Raw genomic sequence first — 20,349 nt, forward strand, 5'->3', positions numbered from 1 at the left:
CCGCCTGTGTTCAGTTCAGTTGCATGGACATGATTAGGAAAGCTACACATCTGTCTATATAAGGCCACATGCCTGACAATGTGTTTCAGAGCAAAAACCAAGCCATGAGGTTGAAGGATTTGCTGGCAGAGAAAAGAGACAGGATTGTGTCAAAGCACAGATCTGGGGAAGGCTAGAAAAAATTCTGCAGCATTGAAGATTCCCAAAAACACAGTGGCCTCCATAATACTTAAATGGAAAAACATCTTGGAACAACCACAACTCTTCCTAAAGTTTGTCACCCAGCCAAGCTGAACAATTGTAGAAGAAGGTTCATGTTAAAAAAGGTTACCAACAACTTGATGGTCACTCTGACTCAGATCCAGAGGACATGGAGGAGATTGGAGAAACTTCTACACAGACAACCATCACTGCAACACTCCACCTATAAAGATCTATCTATCTATCTATCTATCTATCTATCTATCTATCTATCTATCTATCTATCTATCTATCTATCTATCTATCTATCTATCTATCTATCTATAAAGACACATGGAAGCCCAATTAGAGTGTGCAAAAAGCATCTCAAGGATTATCATATAGAGTCTGCAGAGAAGAACGTCAGAAAATCGGCAAATCTACATGTCTGAACCTTGTTGTGTTATACCTAAAAAGACTCCAGGATGGAACTGCTGTCAATGATGCTTCAACTAAGTAAGACCAAGTAAAGGATCTGAATACTTCTGTCAATGTCATACTTCAGTTTTTTTTTTAATTAATCGGCAAAAATTTCTAAATTTTGTTGTCGTTTTGTCATTCTGAAGTACTGGGTGTTATCTGATGTGTGGAAAAATAATTTAAATAATTTTAGCACAAGGCTGTAACATATCAAAATGTGAAGGGGTTTAAATACTTTCTAAATACACTGAGCCCAAACAATGCTATTTCACATTGGCCTCTGATAAGTCATCATATCACAGTGGGTATATTTTCCATGTGTCTTGATTGTGATCATTGATTTACTCTTATAGGTATAAATTCCAAGAGACATAAGGTAACAGCAGAAGCACATATGCATGTCTGTTTTTTGCACAAAGAAAGGAAAACCAACCCATATGTGACTCAGATTACTAAATGAAGACTTATAAGGCGGGGCGGCACGGTGGCGCAGTGGGTAGCGCTGCTGCCTCGCAGTTGGGTGATCTGGGGACCTGGGTTCACTTCCCGGGTCCTCCCTGCGTGGAGTTTGCATGTTCTCCCCGTGTCTGCGTGGGTTTCCTCCGGGCGCTCCGGTTTCCTCCCACAGTCCAAAGACATGCAGGTTAGGTGGATTGGCGATTCTAAATTGGCCCTAGTGTGTGCTTGGTGTGTGGGTGTGTTTGTGTGTGTCCTGCGGTGGGTTGGCACCCTGCCCAGGATTGTTTCCTGCCTTGTGCCCTGTGTTGGCTGGGATTGGCTCCAGCAGACCCCCGTGACCCTGTGTTCGGATTCAGCGGGTTGGAAAATGGATGGATGGATGGACTTATAAGGCAGGAAGGACCAACTCTCCAAGCAGGAAAAAATAAGAGTGAGTAAGGACAAATTGATATTCTAAAAGAAAACCAGAGGATTGTCAGCATGCTCCCAAGTGTGTCTGCTAGCAAGACCTTTTTCTGTGTTTTAGCCTCCATTTCTTCTAATGAGATTCACATCATTCTGTCATCTTGTGAAATATTATGAAGCCCAATCAGATGTATGAGGGCTTCCTCATCAGTTCCCAAAGCATTTTATTTTAGTACTGGGAACCAAATATGAACTGGTATCAAATTTTTAAAGTCTGACAGTCGTTCTAATAGTTACCACAGGGGCAGATCTAAATTGACCAATCAACACTCCAGATGATTTTAAGTACAGAATAGACACAGATTTTGACAAATCTAGTCATTTTGCAAGCACTCACGGACTATAGGAAGACATCAAAAATGATTAAAGAGGATTATTTACGTAAAGGCAAAATTTTTATCACAACAGCAGAAGAAAAGATGGAAATTAAGAAAATAAAATAGTTCACCATTACTGACATAGACAGTAGGGTGTGGGAATTAAAAGAAACCCCACAACAGTATATAATCCTCATTAATGGTTTACAATGTCTTTTAATGTGAATTGATTGTGTGAGATATCGAAGTTGGTTCCATTTTTATTTCACTAAATTTATCATTTAAATCATATGCTATAGGCAAAGATATTAAAATCAAATCCAAGTAAGCTCTATCTCAATCTGTGCAGCTTAATTTTTTTAATAGTTGAAATGGATTTCAAGTATCTCCAAATTCTTCACAGGAAGACTGGGAATTTTCAGTTATGTTACATAACATTACATAATCTCATGCTTATGATGGGTGAGTGCTTATGAGAGAAGCTTTTGTTTCGAGGAGGGCTTTTTAAACATAAACTGACAAAAGAATATTTCATATTCATAAATATTGTAGGACTATACAGTTTGCAAATATCAAAAAGTTCTTGGCACTACATACATGCGCTACACGTGGACCATTAACTTGCTATTTTCTCCATAAATCAATATGGAGAAAATAACAAATGAAATCATTTCATACAAAGCCAAAATGAGTTCAGCACTATTCAGTTCTCAAATACTGATAAAAGTTCCAGGATAAGTAACCACAGAAAAAACATCCTGTGTTGCTCTGCATCCATTTAGATATTTTTTTTAAATGACTTCCTTTGCTCTTATGTTAAAGTTTATGTTAAGATGAAGTTTAATCAGTCAGGATGGGTACAAACAACAGACCTGGTAGAGCCATCACATAATGACTGATTTCAGCTGAGGTTTCTTTAGTCCTCATTTTCTCATTGCTTAAATCAAGTTTGTGAATTCTAAATTCAGTATAAATCAGCCTTCAAGCACTCTTTCCAGCTGGTGTTGAAGAGACAGTCCTAGTTTGTAGTGTGAAACAAATAACTTATTCAGTATTAACGGATTTTCACATGGTAATGCTTGGAATTGCAAGTTTCATCTTAAACTCCCTCTTCTCCGTAAGACTTGGAAAACCAAAATGAGCCCAAAAATGATGTCAAAGTGGACAGAGATTTTGTCACAAGAATCTCTTACCATTTATTGGAAAGCACTTTGTTATACACCTACGAGTAAAATGCATTGCTTTTTTCATTCCAAAAAATGTTTTCACTTTTGAACACACAATTCTACACATGGCACAAAAATGAAGAAAGAAAATCGTGATCCTTGTCTAGAGTAAATTGATGACATATTGAAATGAAAAATACTGCATGATTCTACTGTATTGATTTCTCCCCTACCTCTAAAAGGGGCGGAGTGGTGGCTCTGAGGCTAAGGATCTGCGCTGGTATCCCGAAGGTTTGAATCCTCGTCACTGCCAAAAGAGATCCTGCTCTGCTGGGCCCTTGAGCAAGGCTCTTAACCTGTAATTGCTCCAGGGGCGCTGTACAATGGCTGACCCTGCGCTCTGACCCCAAGGGGTATGCGAAAACTACCAAATTCCTAATACAAGAAATTGTATAAGGTAAAACAAAGAACAAAAAAAAAAAAAGGCAGGATACTTTTTTATGTAATTATTATTTCGAACAGCATTAAATGGCCATGTCTGACAGCCACTTCTGCACACAGTGTAGAATTAAGGGCTGCTCATCACAATAGATGCCTGTTCAGTAGGCAAAGTATGACCAGTGGCGTCTCTGCATTAAAGATTAGTGGGTAACTCCTAACCCCCCCCCCCACCCCCACAGCACCACCCAGCAAATGGCGCTGCTGTGCAAAAATTAAATATGCAGTTGTTATGAACTGGGAGTCCAAAAAGCACATCAGTCCTATAAATACTGTAAAAAAAATTGTCCTCTGGGGGGGATTTTCGTCAAAACCCTGACTAGAAACAAAAGGGTCCTTGAAGAACCTCTTGAAAATGAAAGATTTATTTTCAACAAAAATGTGTGTAGCACAAGAAACTCCTTAGAGCACAAAAGGAATTGCCTGAAGACGCAAGGCAATCCACAACAAACATCATCCAAAAATACAATCCAGTATAAAAAAAAATCCAGAATATTACAATAAGTACAAAACATGTCAAAACACAAGTTAGTAAATTCAAAAATGAACCACCAGGAACTATGGGAGAGTTTTACGGTTGGAGGGCAGTTGCTGGCAGTGATTGGCAGGTGGCTCCACCTCTTAGAGGCACCACCCACAAAACACAAGATATTTTATAGTTACAGACAAAAACAAAGATTAATGTATGTACATAATAAACAAAAGAAACATTAGCATAAATAAATGGCACAAAAATGGACAAAACTGACAAGAAATACGACTTTGAACCCCAGCCAGGGGAGAAACACAGGCTGCAACATGAAAGTAGAAAACTCCCCTCAGATACTTGAATGTATTGTTAATGTGTTTATTTAAAACTGAACCTTATTTTCATGACTGCATTTCCTCAGTTTTCCATGATATACTCCATACAATTTCTTCTTTAGAAAAATATTTCTTGTTGGAGTATGTGAAATTTTCTTTGCACCTGGCACTGCCAGCCTGTTTCCAGGTTGCTTGGACTAGCCCTCAGACCCTGCAGTGTTCTGCACACACCTTTGCTCAGGTGTGCACATGTGCTACCTGAAACATTTGATTCTGCCTTGGAGCTTGGAGGATAGAATGCATAAGTGAAGCACTGGCTGATTTTTTGTGATGCAATTTTAAAGCTTGCATAAAGCTGAAGATCTCAGTGTTTTGGAGCAGACATCCTTATCATGAATCACAGCAATTACGGATCCACAATATGATTTAGCACTTTGCCCAAGGAATAAAAATTTGAAATTGATGAATATTCAAAAGTGCTCTGTTTTTGGTATTAAAATTTGACATTGAAATATCTGTTAATAATGTCCTTTTGGGTTCGTGCTGTGGACATGTTTACACATTTTTAGGACATTATTCGTCTGACATGCTATCATCTTTAGCGCTCATAGCCTAGTACCTCGTGAAAAGCCATGTCATGTGAACAATCTTCCATGGCTCCTTCCTTGAATCTCTAATGATGTTTATTCTACACATTCATGCTGTTAGCTCTGCCTCACACCATTCATTTGGGGGCAGAGGCAACACAATCTGCACTCACTTTCCCCAACTCTGTGAGCTGGGCCAATACAAACCAGCTGGAGATTGTCAGCAGTTATGTGTACCCATGCCATGAATTTAAACAGAGAAGTGGGCCTTGTACATCCTGCTCTTTAAGTGCTTGATTGTCTCTTTTTTTCTCTCACTCAATCACTCACACACTCTCTGCACAGCTTCTTAGGATGGCTCTGCACCGTCTAAAAGCATCTCTATTCCAAGTCCATGTGGTCCCACCAGAATTTTCATGCCAAATACGCCACTGAGTATGACTAATGATTTTGGTGATTGAGTTTGAGCATTGGTTGCTGTTAAGGATGTTTAAACCAAATGCATACCTGATATATGGCATCATGGTAAAGAAGACAAATGCCTTTTTTTTTATTAGGTTAAAATATCAGCTGGATGAAATGTTCCTTTCTGGAAAACCTCAAATTCCTACTCCCACCAACTCCCCACTTTCAAAATCTGTAAATTAAATTAAATTGCTCTGCTTCTCTTCCTTAAACAATAAGGTGTTTTCTTCCAATATGACATCATTTTTGTGTTTTTGAGAAAAGGATTATGACTCGTGCCATACGCTTTCAATATAATTTAGATTTAGGCCACTTAGAAGTTTCAAAGGATTTAGCATATATTGATATAATTGCTATCAACCAAGAACAGTCCACAGGATTTCGAGAAGCCCAAGAGGTGGGATTAAGTGTTGAAAACGGGGCAGAATGAAGTGGCTTACATAATGGAAAGTAAAGGAAACACAACATCCTGAGGGAACGCTATTACGTTATTTATTTTAACATACCCAATGCTTGTATATTTGACACTGCATTTGTGTTCATGAAAGAAGTGCCCTGCTTTCTGATGTGGCATGGATATAACACAATGTATTAAAAACACTTTGAAAAGGGACTGGTTTTCATCCAAACACAGTGAGGCACCTGCTGAATATTACAGTCATCAGAGTAATCAAGGTCTACAAATTCTATAGCACTTGACAAAATAGAAAGCAAAGCTACTCCAGGAGAAATAAAACGTAATAAACTGTATGTTAAAGGCACTAAAGTTGGAGTGACGACTGGGGTAACAGGAAATCAGTTCGAAACTTCATAGCAGAAATAACAGTTTTTGGAATTATAATACATTCTTCCATTTTGTAAATCTGTTTTTTATGATTTGTTTAAGAGGAACTGGATCCAACAGTTAAAGCGTAGGAGTAACAAATGAACTAATCCTCCAGTGGATGCCAATTTATAGCAGGGCACTGTACTTATAACATTGACACAGGGCCAATTTAGAGTCAAACAACGAACCTAACAAAGCCATCTGCGGGATAAAGGAGGAAACCAGTGTGCATTCTTTATGGACGGTGCCTGGTCAGCGTTTGAACCAAGGATTCTGGGATTGATGCTAACTCGCCTTTTCATTATGCTGTTGTTTTCACTGATAATGTTTATCGGATGACACAGAATTATAATTTAGAAAATATTCTTGAACTGAGTTTGGCTTGGAAAAGAAGTGTTGATTTCTGTTAATATTGCTGATTCATTGTCAGTAACGGACCTTAAGTGACTTCAGTTACAATGGGCTTTATTTTAGCAGAAGCATAACAAACTTTTAAGGTATAGTCAGTAAGTCTTTACATTGGAGAAGTTCTTGGATTCTTTCTTTGGTACATATTGATTTTGTACTTAAACACTGCTTACTCTTATTTCTTCTTCTACTTTTCTTGTTTTTTGTCTCTATCACTTTTCTGATCATTTCACTTGTTTGGGCAGTTTAATTTTTAATCCATATCTTTTCCAGTTCATATTCATTTTGATATTGATTGATGCACAGGCGCGTTCTCTTCTTGGTACATAAAGTCAGTTTATATCAGACAAAATTCATTTATTGTCATTAGAGATTTGTTGCTTTGTCTATTTTGTTTATTTCAGTTCCTGCTTAGTGAATGACTTCTAAACTAAATGATAAGTCAGGGACTGCTAGGGCTCCACACCAATGAGTTTGTGTACTGCTTTTTGCCAGTTTGTTAGGATGCTTCTTACACATCCACATTATTCTCTAAAAGTGTCTGGCTTAGATATTATTTATTTTCTTCTTGAAACATATTGAAGAAGAGTGGTCTAAAATTGTGTGTGGGATTTCTCCTACACTTTTTAAAGACAGTAGCATTTGTTGTCTTCATAATCACATGTAAACTGTCCCGCTGCTCAATCAGAACTGAGCCACTTTCAAACAGGGGTCAGTGTGGACACACTGCTTATTCTTTTAACTTTTTATGTATTCATATCCTTTTTGCTGCTTCTAGTTTTCTTTATTCCTGTGTTTCTTATTTTCCATATTAGATGTTGGTTTGCATGACAGTCTCTAATTCAAGTTGTATAATGCATTTTATTATCTGACTCTTTACTCTTACCCATGGCAGGTATTTCAATCAGCTTCTTTATTTAAAAGAAATTCTGTGCAGTGTTAGATTTGCTTTTCTTAAAAGATATTTTTAGGTTTCTGTGAATGTTGTGTCATTTGAACTCACCCTTTATCATCCAGGTTACTCATTATGCTTAAGTTTGGCAGCTGAAACCATACTAGTTACTGTAATTTACGTTATACAAATGGATGGCAGCACTGTAACATGGAGACTGGCACTGGTAGCTGATAGCTCTAGAGATGGGTGTGAATTCTGACCTTGGTGCTATCTATGTAGAGGCTGCATATTCTGCCATGTTTTATTTTTTCTAGGTAATCCAGTTATTCTTCCCACATTCCAAAGATGTGCAATTTGGGTTCATTGAAAGTTCTGCATTAATCACTTTATGCGTGAGTGTGCAATGCCATCCAATGAAGCATTGTACAGAGTTGGTTTCCGACCTATACCTGATATTTCTAGGTTGGGCAGTAGCTCCCCATTAGTCTGAACAGAACATATGAGTCAAAAAAGGGATACAGGGTGGGATTAGTTATATACAGACCAGGGACATACAGTCAGGGGAGGCAGACCTCACCTGTCATCATGAAAAGTAAAAAAACGAATAATGATAATATAAAATAAATATGTCCACTGGTCTGTACTATAAATTTGTTTTCTGCATGATTCCAATAATTTTATTCATTTTAATAGTCAAAATAGCTGAATTGGCAGATTTCTTGTTCAAATACAGGGGAGAAACGTGAGGTGAGGCAGCGACGAGCCTCACCTCACCTCGGACTGCACTCTCCCTCACACACGGGGTTGATGCATGCAATTGGCGTGTGCCTGTTGCTGTCTCTCTGTATGTCGCCAATATGATGTTTGCAGACACGTTTATTACACACCCTGACTTTCCACAGTCTAGCTAATATCTTTAATTAATGTGTGTGACATATTTAGTCTTGTTGATTGGACATAAAACCGCAGTGAAAAGGCAGTACAGACAGTACCGTACGCACCGAATGAGGCGCATGTGAGCCCAAAAGGTGCTTGTTGCTGCTGTTCTTCTACGCAGAGGTGCCAATAAGTTAGCGATATCAGAAAGTCAAGTGCACTGCAGCGGTCCACTTATTTTTATTTTTTGCTCCAACTGACTACCAAAATGGAAGATTAAGACTTTTAAAACTAAAGGAAAATAAGGAGGGCTCTTACAAGAAAGTGATGGAGAAGGATAGGCACATGAACTTCACTTACAAATAGAGGTAAGACCATAAACGTTTTTCAATTTTATGAGAAATTGGATCAGACTAAGAAAAAAAAAACAATCCAATATTTAAAAACTATATTTTGACCTTAAATAAAATATTCTTTTGTTTTTCTTGTTATCCTTTTGTTGGGTGGAGTGGTGGCTCTGAGGTAGGGATCTACACTGGTAATCGGAAGGTTGCTGGTTCAAATCCCATAAACGCCCGAAGTGACTCTATTCCGTTGGGCCCCTGAGCAAGGCCCTTAACCTGCAATTGCTTCGTCCTGGGTATGGTGCTAATCTGTATCCAGCCTTGCAAGTAGGCCCTCCAACCTGCAGGAAAAAACCTGGGGGTTGGTGGCAGAACTGGCACTCCAGCCACCATAAAAAATCTCACACTGTTCCATTCCATCTGAACTAGTGTGGTGCTAAGGTGTCACCCATTGCATGGCTGCACTTGGGTCCTAATCTGGGGATCCTAAATTGATTTTTTACGTGGTGGGTGCAGCAATGTGCTGTATTAGTGTGTGCTCCTAACCTCTTTCCTCTCCTCTCTTTTGTTGAACAGTCTGTATTAAAATTGATTAAAGCATCAGAATTAAAATATGTAAGGAAATTAATTTATTTATTCTAAGAAAAGGACAAGTAAGAGGACAAAGACTTAATCCACAGCTATAGTAACTACACTCCACAAGTTCTCATACAATGTCAAGCTCCCCACTGTAAAAATGTGTGATACCCTACATTTTTGCAGGTTTTGCTCACTTTTCACAACTAACATTTATAGTATTTGTACATACTCCAACCATTTTGGTAACTTAACCCATGGACACCCTGATATGCTGGAGCGCCACCATCAACTCATTTTTCTTGCCATTGTTCACTTCCATGGGCTTGTACCTGCACCCCATGACAGAGTCCACCAGCACTCTCCTATCTTCCTAAAAAATAGAAGTCTTCTGTGAACATCTGTACATGGCGTAATTTGGAGTACAGAAAAGCAGTTAGGTATAGGATGTGAAGAAACTGAGAAAGGGAAGGTCCTTGGGGTGCCCCATGTTACTGACCACTCTCTCCAACACACACAGTCTGGTTTACTCTATGGGTTTACTTATAGATTTTTTATGCAGATACTAATATTTGTATACATTTCCAGAAAAAGTAATGCAGTTGAAAAAGAAAAGTTGAAATTAATACAGTATGTGGTAATCAAAAAAGGGACAATGAATCTTTGAGTAGTTTTATTCTATTTTGAGCACCACTGCCTCAGCCCAGGATCTGGTATGGTAAACATGAGAATGAAAAAATTCCCTCGCATTTGGCTAATTTGTACTTTTTTGGAATTCTCTTCTATAATTTTGACATTATTCTGAAATTTTTCAAGTAATTAAGATTGCTATAACATACTAATAATGGCACCGGAGAGTGGTGATCTGTTGCATGTTGATTATCATGGCAAGTAAAAAAATCACTGCACTCTGTACATGTGATAATAATGATCCTATAAACCCTATAATGATAATACATTAAATGTATTTATGTTTCCACAGGCAGAAGGGTAAACTACTTTCTATCAGAGACAAACAATGATCATCAGCCCTGATCAGCATTTTTATTGGATTTAACCAATACTAAGCATGCTATGGATGTGCTAAGACAGGCACTTCGGTAGTGTAAATGATTACTACACAAGTGTGCTTCACATAAGGAACACTGTTAACATTTCAGCAGATATTCAACTAGACCCCAAGGGAATGTGTTCCGGTGTTGTATATCTATAAAAATGACTGAAGAAGTTTTTGCATTTGTTTTTACTGGTAGCACATTACAAAGTGTGAATGCATTGATAGTGTGTGAGTTGGCAAAACATGACATAACATTCTCAGAGGCACTGATCCCAAAACACGGCCACAGAGCCAAAGGCCAACCCAGAAGTCCTAGCCCTGGACAAGGTGTCAGTCGATTGCAGAGCCCATTCACACAGGACCAACACAGAGTTACCAGTTAGTCCAATATACCCCTTTGGAAGGTGGGAGGAGAACAAATGATCAAGAGAAAATTGTATATACAGTACACAACAGGGAGAGTGCAAATTCTGCACAGATGGCAACCAGGCTTGGAATTTGAACTCATGACACTTAATCTTTGAGGCAGAAGTGCTAAGAATGGTGCTTACAAATAAAAAATTTTGGTTGATATTATTTATTAACAGAGGTCTAAATACATACTTCTATTTGTTACTTGAGAAGTACACAATTCAGAAAAATATATGATTACCTTACTAAATTATGCAGTACTTGTAAGCAAATATAGGGGGTTCATTTGTAACTGGGCAATTGAAATGAACAGAAAATCAGATGAATCGACAAGAAAAAACAGGTCAGAAAAAAGTATGGATGGATAAAATATGATATTATTAAGTGACCAAATAAAACAACAGGATTTTGAAAGCAAAGTTATAGTTCTGGCACATGAACATTTCTAATTTAAAGCCTGAGCGCATATACTGCATTAACAAGTTTGTCACAGTTTTAGTATTAAGAGAACTGTCAAGAAAGGAATAAAGTGTTTTAGGAACAGCAAAAGGAATATCAAATGATTAGGAAGCACTGGAAACACAAGATACTTTTTTTAGATTTCACAACCATGGCCAGATTTGTTATTAAGAGCTATATAGAATTATAGAGCTATCAATTCACTTCAATTTGGTTTATGTTTTCTGTCATGTGTACTTAGTATGTTGAAACTCTTACATGAATGTCTCCCACAGACTACTGACAGTAATACAATTGAAATGACAGACACAAAAAAATGGACAATGAATATAACATTATAGAGTGGAACCTCGGGTCATGAATGTCTTGGATCACATACAAATCGGGTTACGACCAAAAAGTTTGCCAAACTTTTGCATCTGTTCATGACCACACACTCGGGTGACAAACAAGCCAGTTTCCCTTCCGGTTCGTACGTGCCGATGATTTCCGCACGTGTTCAGTATCACCTTGTACAGCGAGCAAGTGAGAGAGCGAGCGAGCGAGCGAGAGAGAGAGAGAGAGAGAGAGAGAGAGAGAGAGAGAGAGAGCGAGCGAGAGAGCCCAAGTAGAAGAAGTAAACATTACAGAAGAAGTAAGTAAACATTTAGTTTACTATTACACTGTGCATTCTATGGTATAATTAACTATTTTTGTGCTTAAAAATCTTTAAAAAAAATATATATTTACATACAGCTCATACGGTCCAGAATGGATTAATTGTATTTACATACAATCCTATGGGGGAAATTACTTCGGGTCACGACTAAATCGGGTTGCGACCAGAGTTTTGGAATGAATTACGGTTGTGACCCGAGGTTCCACTGTACTTTGAATGCCATATATATAATCAAGCAGGTAATACCACTCCGGGACAGGAGGGGGCATCATCACTAACTGTTCTGTCTCATACTTCCACAGTTCCGAGAAGACGCCCAATGGGGGCTTATGATATACACAGAGAAAGGTCCCAGCCTCATAAAAAAACAGCCAACACCAGAAGGAGACGTCATTTCTTGAATCCAAGTCTACTAGACCTCCTCTAGAGGTGAGTTATTTAAAAGATTGTCCAAGTAGACAATTTGAGAGAGCTGAAGACTGGCATTTCTTTCATTTGTATATACATACACTCATATATATACTGTGCATATATATATATATATATATATATATATATATATATATACATACAGTGGAACCTCGGGTCACAAACGTCTCTGAACACATACAAATTGGGTTACGACCAAAAAGTTTGCCAAACTTTTGCATCTGTTCACGACCACACACTCAGGTGATGAACAAGCCAGTTTCCCTTCTGGTTTGTACTCGCCGATGATTTCCGTACGTGTTCAGTCTCTCCCTGTGCATTCCCTGTGCAGCGAGCAAGCGAGAGAGAGAGAGAGAGAGAGAGAGAGCTGGCTACGTAAGACCAAGAAGGCAGTTAAAGAATGCACCGGGCTTGTTTTTAAAGAGACTGATTCGAGCATTGTTTTAACCTTGTTGTATTTAATGAAGACTTTTTTCTATTGGATTTTAACCTACATTTCACTTCTGTTTACAGCGATTGGTTCGTAGTGTGCATTGTTGCAATGTTAATTTTCTTGGTTGTTTATTAAATTATGGATTTTTCAAATGTTCTTGTTTTTCCCTGTGCTTAAAACTCATTAAAACAAAGTGTTTACAGTGAGCAGTTCGTAAGGCTATAGCGTGAATTCTTGTAATGCTAGTTTTCTCTGTTCAAGGTTTTCTCAGTATTATTCAATGTTTTTACATTTAGTTTACTATTACACTGTGCATTCTATGGTATGATTAACTATTTTTGTGCTTAAAAATCTTTAAAAAAATATATTTACATACAGTTCGTACGGTCTGGAATGGATTAATTGTATTTACATACAATCCTATGGGGGAAATTACTTCGGGTCACGACCAAATCGGGTTACAACCAGAGTTTTGGAACGAATTACTGTTTTGACCTGAGGTTCCACTATATATATATATATATATATAGTGTGGGTGTGTGGGTGTATGTGTGTATAACATACATATAGAAAACAATCATGTATATGTCAGTAAAGTTTCTGTTCATTGAAGGATAGAAACTATCAAGGAATCTAGTGGTGTGAGTTAAAACATCCCCATTCAGTTTCCACTGGGGAGAGAGATCATTATTCAGGACAGTTGAGGCCTTTAATAATCTAGTATTTCTTTCTAAGGTGGTATGTGTTATACATGCCCTGAAAAGAAAGCTGCTGGTTGCCAATAATGTTTTGAACTGACTTCATCAGTATTTGCAGCACTTTTGAGATCTGAGCTCTGAAGGTGCCATAACAGAACATTATCCTGCCAGAGAGGACTGACTCCACTATTAACCTATTAAGTTTGGTGGGCACTGATTGAGAGATCCAGGCTTTCCTCAGACATCTGAGAAATTACTAAAAAGTGCTGTGCCCACTTCAGTTTAGTTTGGAAATTTTAAACTCGGATCCCACTGTTATAGATGGGAGTGAGTTCTCCTTCCTACTTTCTGAAGAGTATAACCAACTCCTGGACTTTGCTGGCATTAAGAGACATATTGTTATTATGACACCACTGTACTAGAAGGCAAATCTCTTCTCCATAAGTCGTCCCATTATGCAATCTGACTGTGCTGGTGGTCATGAACATCTGCTGGAGGAAGCAAGGTGGGTCCAAGAAAGCCAAGTTAATTTTTTTGTTTAGTATAGCTCTCTATGCATTTATGGATTTGCACTGCGGATTACCTTAGAAAAACTATTAATTATACTGCACTTTCAACTTTTAATTTGCATTGTGTGCTTTTATTACTTAACTGTACACTAGTCCTTTGCTATTTGTAATCTCTCTATCCAAAAAAATCACTCTTATACAGTACATACAAAGTTCACTATCCACATCAAAACCCCATATTCTGAATCTGCATTCAAAAAAATGTATTATTCACATAAAATAATAAAAAAAATATACAACATGATATACTACAAAGTATAAAGAAGATAAAGAAAAGATTTGCTTATGTTGGAAAAAGACTTATGTATTTAAACAGTGGCGCTCAAGATTCTTAGCTTTGTGTTTACCCAAGAGGATATTAGTATCAGAATTAACAGAGCAAGCAATGATTCTCTTATGTAATGTATTGCATAGAAACACCAAAATTGTTGATTAAATTATTGATTTGGGAAAAACAACTTTATATTTTGCCTTAAACTAAGTACTTAAACCTTATTCTGTACAACATAAAATGTGAATTCAATTTTCAATTGCAGAAATACTGCACATTGTTACATTCAGAAAACCTGAAAATGGACATGAAGATGAGAATGGACATGAGAATATTCTGCAGCTGAGGGCAAACTTTACTCATCCAAACGTGATCCACAAGTTTGCAAACTAAGTGACAATGCTCCAGATGCATGCTAATGGAACAACAGCAATACCAGCAGGTGTAAATATCAGATGATTCCACTGTGTTGAAAAGTCAGTGCCTAACACCCACAGCTCTGTCATCTGGCCTCTTACAATCTACTCGACAGGCAATTTTTCATGATTTTTCCATTTTTGGCAAAAAATGAACATTTTAATTAAATGCTTTGAATGCTTCCAGATGTTTGTTTATTTGTTCCAGTAAGCTTGTAAATAGTTTGCTGTTAGAAATATTCACTTTGCTGCAAATCAGCCACATTGTAATAAAGGTAAACTGCAACAAAAATTGAGAAGTCCCTGGTGTCTATTCAACAGCTTTCTTTTTGAAGGCTGCCCTCCCCTGGGGGCTATAATAGCCATTTTGTGCCATTTAAAAAACATATATACACCAAGGCTGGAATTTCCCCAAGATTAATATTATTGAATGGCATTGAGCCTTGTGAGGAATAAAAGTTTGCCCTACACAAACAGTCTTTTTATAATAAAGAGGGTTTTCTAAGCATGTGCAATTAATATATAAATATAAAGTACTCTAATTATAATTACTTTGGACAGAAAATTATGCATTTCCTGTAGTATAATGTGAAAGGTAAAATTAAGCAATATATAAAATTGAAATAAAGTCAAAAATAACAATTACAGTTTAAATCTTCTCAAATACACTATAGTATAATATTTCCCCTAACATGGAAGCTGTAAAAAGTAATCTTAAATTATCAACACACTGTAATATGACATAATTTATTGTCCTAGATTTAAAAGAAACCATTTAAAATAACCCAGAAAAAGGGTCTAGCATCAGGTGCAAGGGAGGAACTAACCCTGGACGGGACAGCAGGTCACTGCATGGCCCACTCACACATACACACACACACCAACCCACACTTATATGGCACCAGTTTGGAGTTTCCAGTAGACCTGCCAAGCCTGTCTTTGAGATGTGGGAGGAAAGCTGGAGCTGAATTATTATATAATTGCATGCACAAGTGTTTACTTCTGCTTACTGCCATATGGATAAGAATCCCTGGCTGTTCACACCTCAGGAAATCTACATTATAACTGGCAAATTAAAGACCAGAACAGACACAAGATGCAAAGAGACACCCATCTCTTCTAAGGAAAACAAAACTCGATTTAACACCATTAAAATGAATAAAGTTCATGCAATATTATAAATGCAAACCATTTCAGGACTGAACAAACATCTAGCCACAAAAAATAGCCACCCTATATAAAAATAGGAATAACTGTGGAAGAAGAAGAAGAAGAAGAGGTTTTTGTACTGTATTATCCAGTGTATCAATTGCCAGATTAACCATTTTTACTAAATTACCGTATATACTCACTAGTGTTTAAGTTCTCCCGTGGATAATTCAGGGCTTGATTTTACCATGTAATTTCTGGTATTTTATAATGTCAGCCGTATAAGTCAAATGCAGAAAACTCACACTATCGGTTCAAGGGATTATGATATGCTAACACCCACCTGAGAAAGTAAACACAGAGCATGCTGCCTTTTTTTTCTATGTATTGTGCCTACGTGACCACACGGCAATACCCGAAATATTACGAAGTGACGTTTGCACTGTTTTGCGTTTTTTGGAGCTCATACCTTCATACACCTTTATCGTAAGAGCATCCCTTATCTACGATAGAGCGTTTGTTCAGAAGGAAATATGAAGCTGGCTTAAAATTAAAAGCTGTTGAAGTGGCGAAAGGAATTGGTAACTGCACTGCTGCAACAAAATTCGATGTGTTTGAGAAACTGATGCGAGATTGGAGGAAGCAAGAAGTTAAAAAACTAAAAATTAAGTGTTTCATTTTTGATTGAGCATATAAGTCGTGCTCTGATTTTATGATAGATTTTTTGGGTTTCAAGACCCGACTTATATGTGAGTATATACGGTAATTTAAAAAATTATCATATTCTTACTAATTTTATTCACAGTTGCACAGTATACATGTGGACAGGAAATAACAGAACACACTCAACCCTTCCTTCTATTATGTCTTATTTTCATCTTTATCAAAGGTTTAAAAAACACTTACTAATGTATCATTTAAGTTAAACTACTTAGTGCTTTATGACAATATACTGTATGTACCACACCTGACCATACCATACCATTGTCTAAACGTGCTTAATCCTGAGCAGGGTCCCAGGGGGCTGGAGCCTATCCCAGCAGGCATAGGATGCAAGGCAGAAAAAATAAATAAGGTACTTTTAGAAGTGGAAAAACAGCATGCTCAGTCTACAGCAATAAACATTCTGCTACAGAAGAAAAACCTCAAATATGCACTGACCTGCTAGACTCTGCATTGGTCCTGTCTGCTTCAATACCATTTAACATTAGAAATTATGATGCAAAATAATTAATTAAGGAGGCTGCTGGGGGTCTGACTTATCAAACTTACTACAGGTCATACAATGTTTTCTCCCCTTCTGATAAAGGAATTCATTCAAATTAGCACGCCATACTACTCTAATCTGCTGCTTCCAGGCATTCATTATTTTCAGATGGCTTGCACTGTTTGGTTGGCCTTTACGTATGCAAGTCTGGCAACATCAGGCGCAAAGCAAGGAATAAGATGCTGCTTAAGTGAATACTTCTAAGACTCGGCTAGTGGTTTACACAGACAGACTCAAAGACCTTACTTTTAAATGTTTTTTGGCTGCCTAATCAATGACTAAGAATCTTCTGCAGGCTGAAGTTTCCATTTCAGATACATAAAACAAAAAGTGACACTTACTTTTATTGAGGTTCCTGTAATGGAGCCAATGGAAGTCAATAAGTAAATGAATAACGGTGAGTGTGAAAATGTTACACAAAGTAACTTGAAGTGCTTTCATGGAGGACACATAAGGCTACTGTACTGTAGATAAATATTGAAATACAAGCCATCCTGGATCCTTCAAAATGCATTTAGATTAAGCAAGTGCTATTCAGAGGAACATTGCTGCTGCTTCACACCCTCGTAAAACTTTTAGGGGAAGACTCAAAACAATTCCAACTTCTCTGGGAATTTCTTTAGCATTAATAAGGCTTACCAGACCCACGAAGAATGGCTGATCCTTTAAAACCATCAACATGAAGGCCACAAATAAAAGAAGCAACTGACTGAGGCAAGAAAGTGATGTTGATATTACAATTCTCACTATAACTAAGTATAGAATTAAAAATATTGCCCTTAAGAAATTGTAGAATAAAATATGAGTCTAACTGCACTACAGACAAAAATATCATGTATATCCAAATGTGGGCATCACGGTGGCGCAGTGGGTAGCACTGCTGCCTCACAGTTGGGAGACCTGGGGACCTGGGTTCGCTTCCCGGGTCCTCACTGTGTGGAGTTTGCATGTTCTCCCCGTGTCTGTGTGGGTTTCCTCCGGGCGCTCCGGTTTCATCCCACAGTCCAAAGACATGCAGGTTAGGTGGATTGGCAATTCTAAATTGGCCCTAGTGTGTGCTTGGTGTGTGGGTGTGTTTGTGTGTGTCCTGCGGTGGGTTGGCACCCTGCCCAGGATTGGTTCCTGCCTTGTGCCCTGTGTTGGCTGGGATTGGCTCCAGCAGACCCCCGTGATCCTGTGTTCGGATTCAGCGGGTTGGAAAATGGATGGATGGATGGATTTATAACAAAATGTTTCAGTGACTTATACTGTACATCCAGTGAAACTGTTCTGTCTCCCTGACTACTAAACTGGACTGTCATTAATTGTGAAAAACACCCATTTATTATGTTTAATCTCTACATTTGTAAAGCACAATTTCTTTAAATTTGGTACACACGTAATTCACACAGGTTTTCACATTAGGTTTTTGACATATAATCTCAAACAGAGAATGCACATTCGATTCATGACAATTAAATTATACTTTTGTCAAGAATGTTTCCTCACAGTTTGTGTCATGGCCGCATGGCGCTTCATGCATAGCCATATAATCGTATCATTAAACTACCATCACAACCTGCCCTGTACTCTGAAGCTCATTCAAACATAATAATTAACTAGGGGGCTTCGCCCCCTGCTTGCTTCGCTTGCCAACCCCGTGTTTGGTTTTCCGGATACACACTTTTAAGATTTTTTTACTTTTTTGAATTGTTGCTATTTCATTGGATTCACTTTTATTTCAGAACTTATGCAAAAACAATATTTGGAATCTTTCGAGTCCCAGTATACTGAATCTTTTAAATGTGGTCAATGAGACATGTGTTTAATGACCATACTGTACCATAATTCAGGATAGGCTTCTCTGTTTGGAATTTCAGCACAGACAAAGCGATCTACATCAGCAGCAGTGAATAATTTTTTTTGCAAAGTAACCAATAAATGCATGTGAGGTAAACCACGTTTTTGAAATTCTCTGACTTAAACTTCAAAGTCTTACAATATTTATATACTTCTGACATATCACTGGTGGCCATATATTCGATCTCTATTCACCTTTTAGTTATTTCTCCGGGTAATAATTTCTCTTTTTTTGCACTAATGCGATGTTTACTTTCTTTTTTTGACACTGTTATTTTTTTCTGCTTTCATATTCTGTGTCTTGCTCTGCATGTGTTTCGTGCCTACGTTTTTTTTGAGTCTTTTGAATTCCAGTTTTCATTATCGCTAACCTTCTCTGCATGTGTTTGGCCCCTTTGTTTTGTAACCTCTTTATGACGTTTTACTTTGTTTTCTACTCTGTCTTTTATTTCTGACCTCGCTTTGTCCTGCTTTTTTTTTCAATGACACCTGGTCCATGAGTATTAATTTCCATTTGTTTGTACTACTGGGATCTTTACTTTCTTTTTTTATACTTTCTAATTTTCCTACTTTCATATTCTTTAACTTTCTCCACATTTGTATCGCGCATACGTTTTTTTACATTTTTTTGAGCATTTTAAATTCCACTGCTTTCATAATCTGCTTTGCATGTGTATAGCGCCAACGTTTGTGAACGTGTTTATGAAGTTCTACTTTGTCTTTTACTCTGTCTTTTAACTCTGAGCCCGATTGGACGTGCTTTGTTTCAGTTCCAGTTGTTACGGGCTGATAATTACTTTCCTTATTTTCTGAATTTGCACCTAGATTATTTTTTCTTTTTTGCTCTTTTTTCCTTCCAACACTTTTGAGTCTCTTTTCTCCGAACTGCTTTCTTCTTTGATTAGTCGTTGACGTTTCATTTATAACGTATTGTCCTTATATGCTTTATATGCGTTGAAACCCTGGATCTGTGTGTGCCCAAATCCTTCACAAGACTGAATGTTTTGTTACCCCGTTGTCTTTTTTGATATTGATTGTAAGTAGGGCGTGTCTTGCAAGAATCTCATGTTCTACGTCATGGCGAGACTGTCCTGGATCAATCTCTTGACACAATGTCTCATGTTTAAGGTCCTCGCGGGTCTTTTAACTGTCTTCCATGATCTTAACGTGAAGACTACGTCTCGATGCCCTACTGTTTCTCTTCAGGGTTTTTTTTTTATAATAGAGAGATTAGGATCTCTGACTGTATTTGGTTTAAACACAATAATTTTTCCCACTTTAAATTTACAATGGACTTTTCAAGTAAAACCATGGAAAAGCTAGAAAACACAGCTATAACAATATACA

The 20,349-nt window shown here is 37.6% G+C and overlaps 1 protein-coding gene and 1 long non-coding RNA gene across 2 annotated transcripts in view; one reads left to right on the top strand and one right to left on the bottom strand.

Annotated features, from left to right (window-relative positions):
* lrmda (leucine rich melanocyte differentiation associated) overlaps nucleotides 1-20,349 on the bottom strand; it is a 1,173,034-nt gene that overhangs the window by 133,410 nt on the left and 1,019,275 nt on the right. The gene's annotated exons all lie outside the window — the stretch shown is intronic.
* Nucleotides 1,301-20,349, top strand: part of LOC127526832 (uncharacterized) — a 449,386-nt gene continuing 430,337 nt past the window's right edge. Inside the window, exon 1 of the long non-coding RNA XR_007934272.1 lies at nucleotides 1,301-1,377. This is a non-coding gene — a long non-coding RNA (uncharacterized LOC127526832). The remainder of the gene's footprint in view (nucleotides 1,378-20,349) is intronic.

The sequence above is a fragment of the Erpetoichthys calabaricus genome, chromosome 2 (genome assembly GCF_900747795.2).
Source record: "Erpetoichthys calabaricus chromosome 2, fErpCal1.3, whole genome shotgun sequence".
Lineage (NCBI taxonomy): Eukaryota > Metazoa > Chordata > Cladistia > Polypteriformes > Polypteridae > Erpetoichthys > Erpetoichthys calabaricus.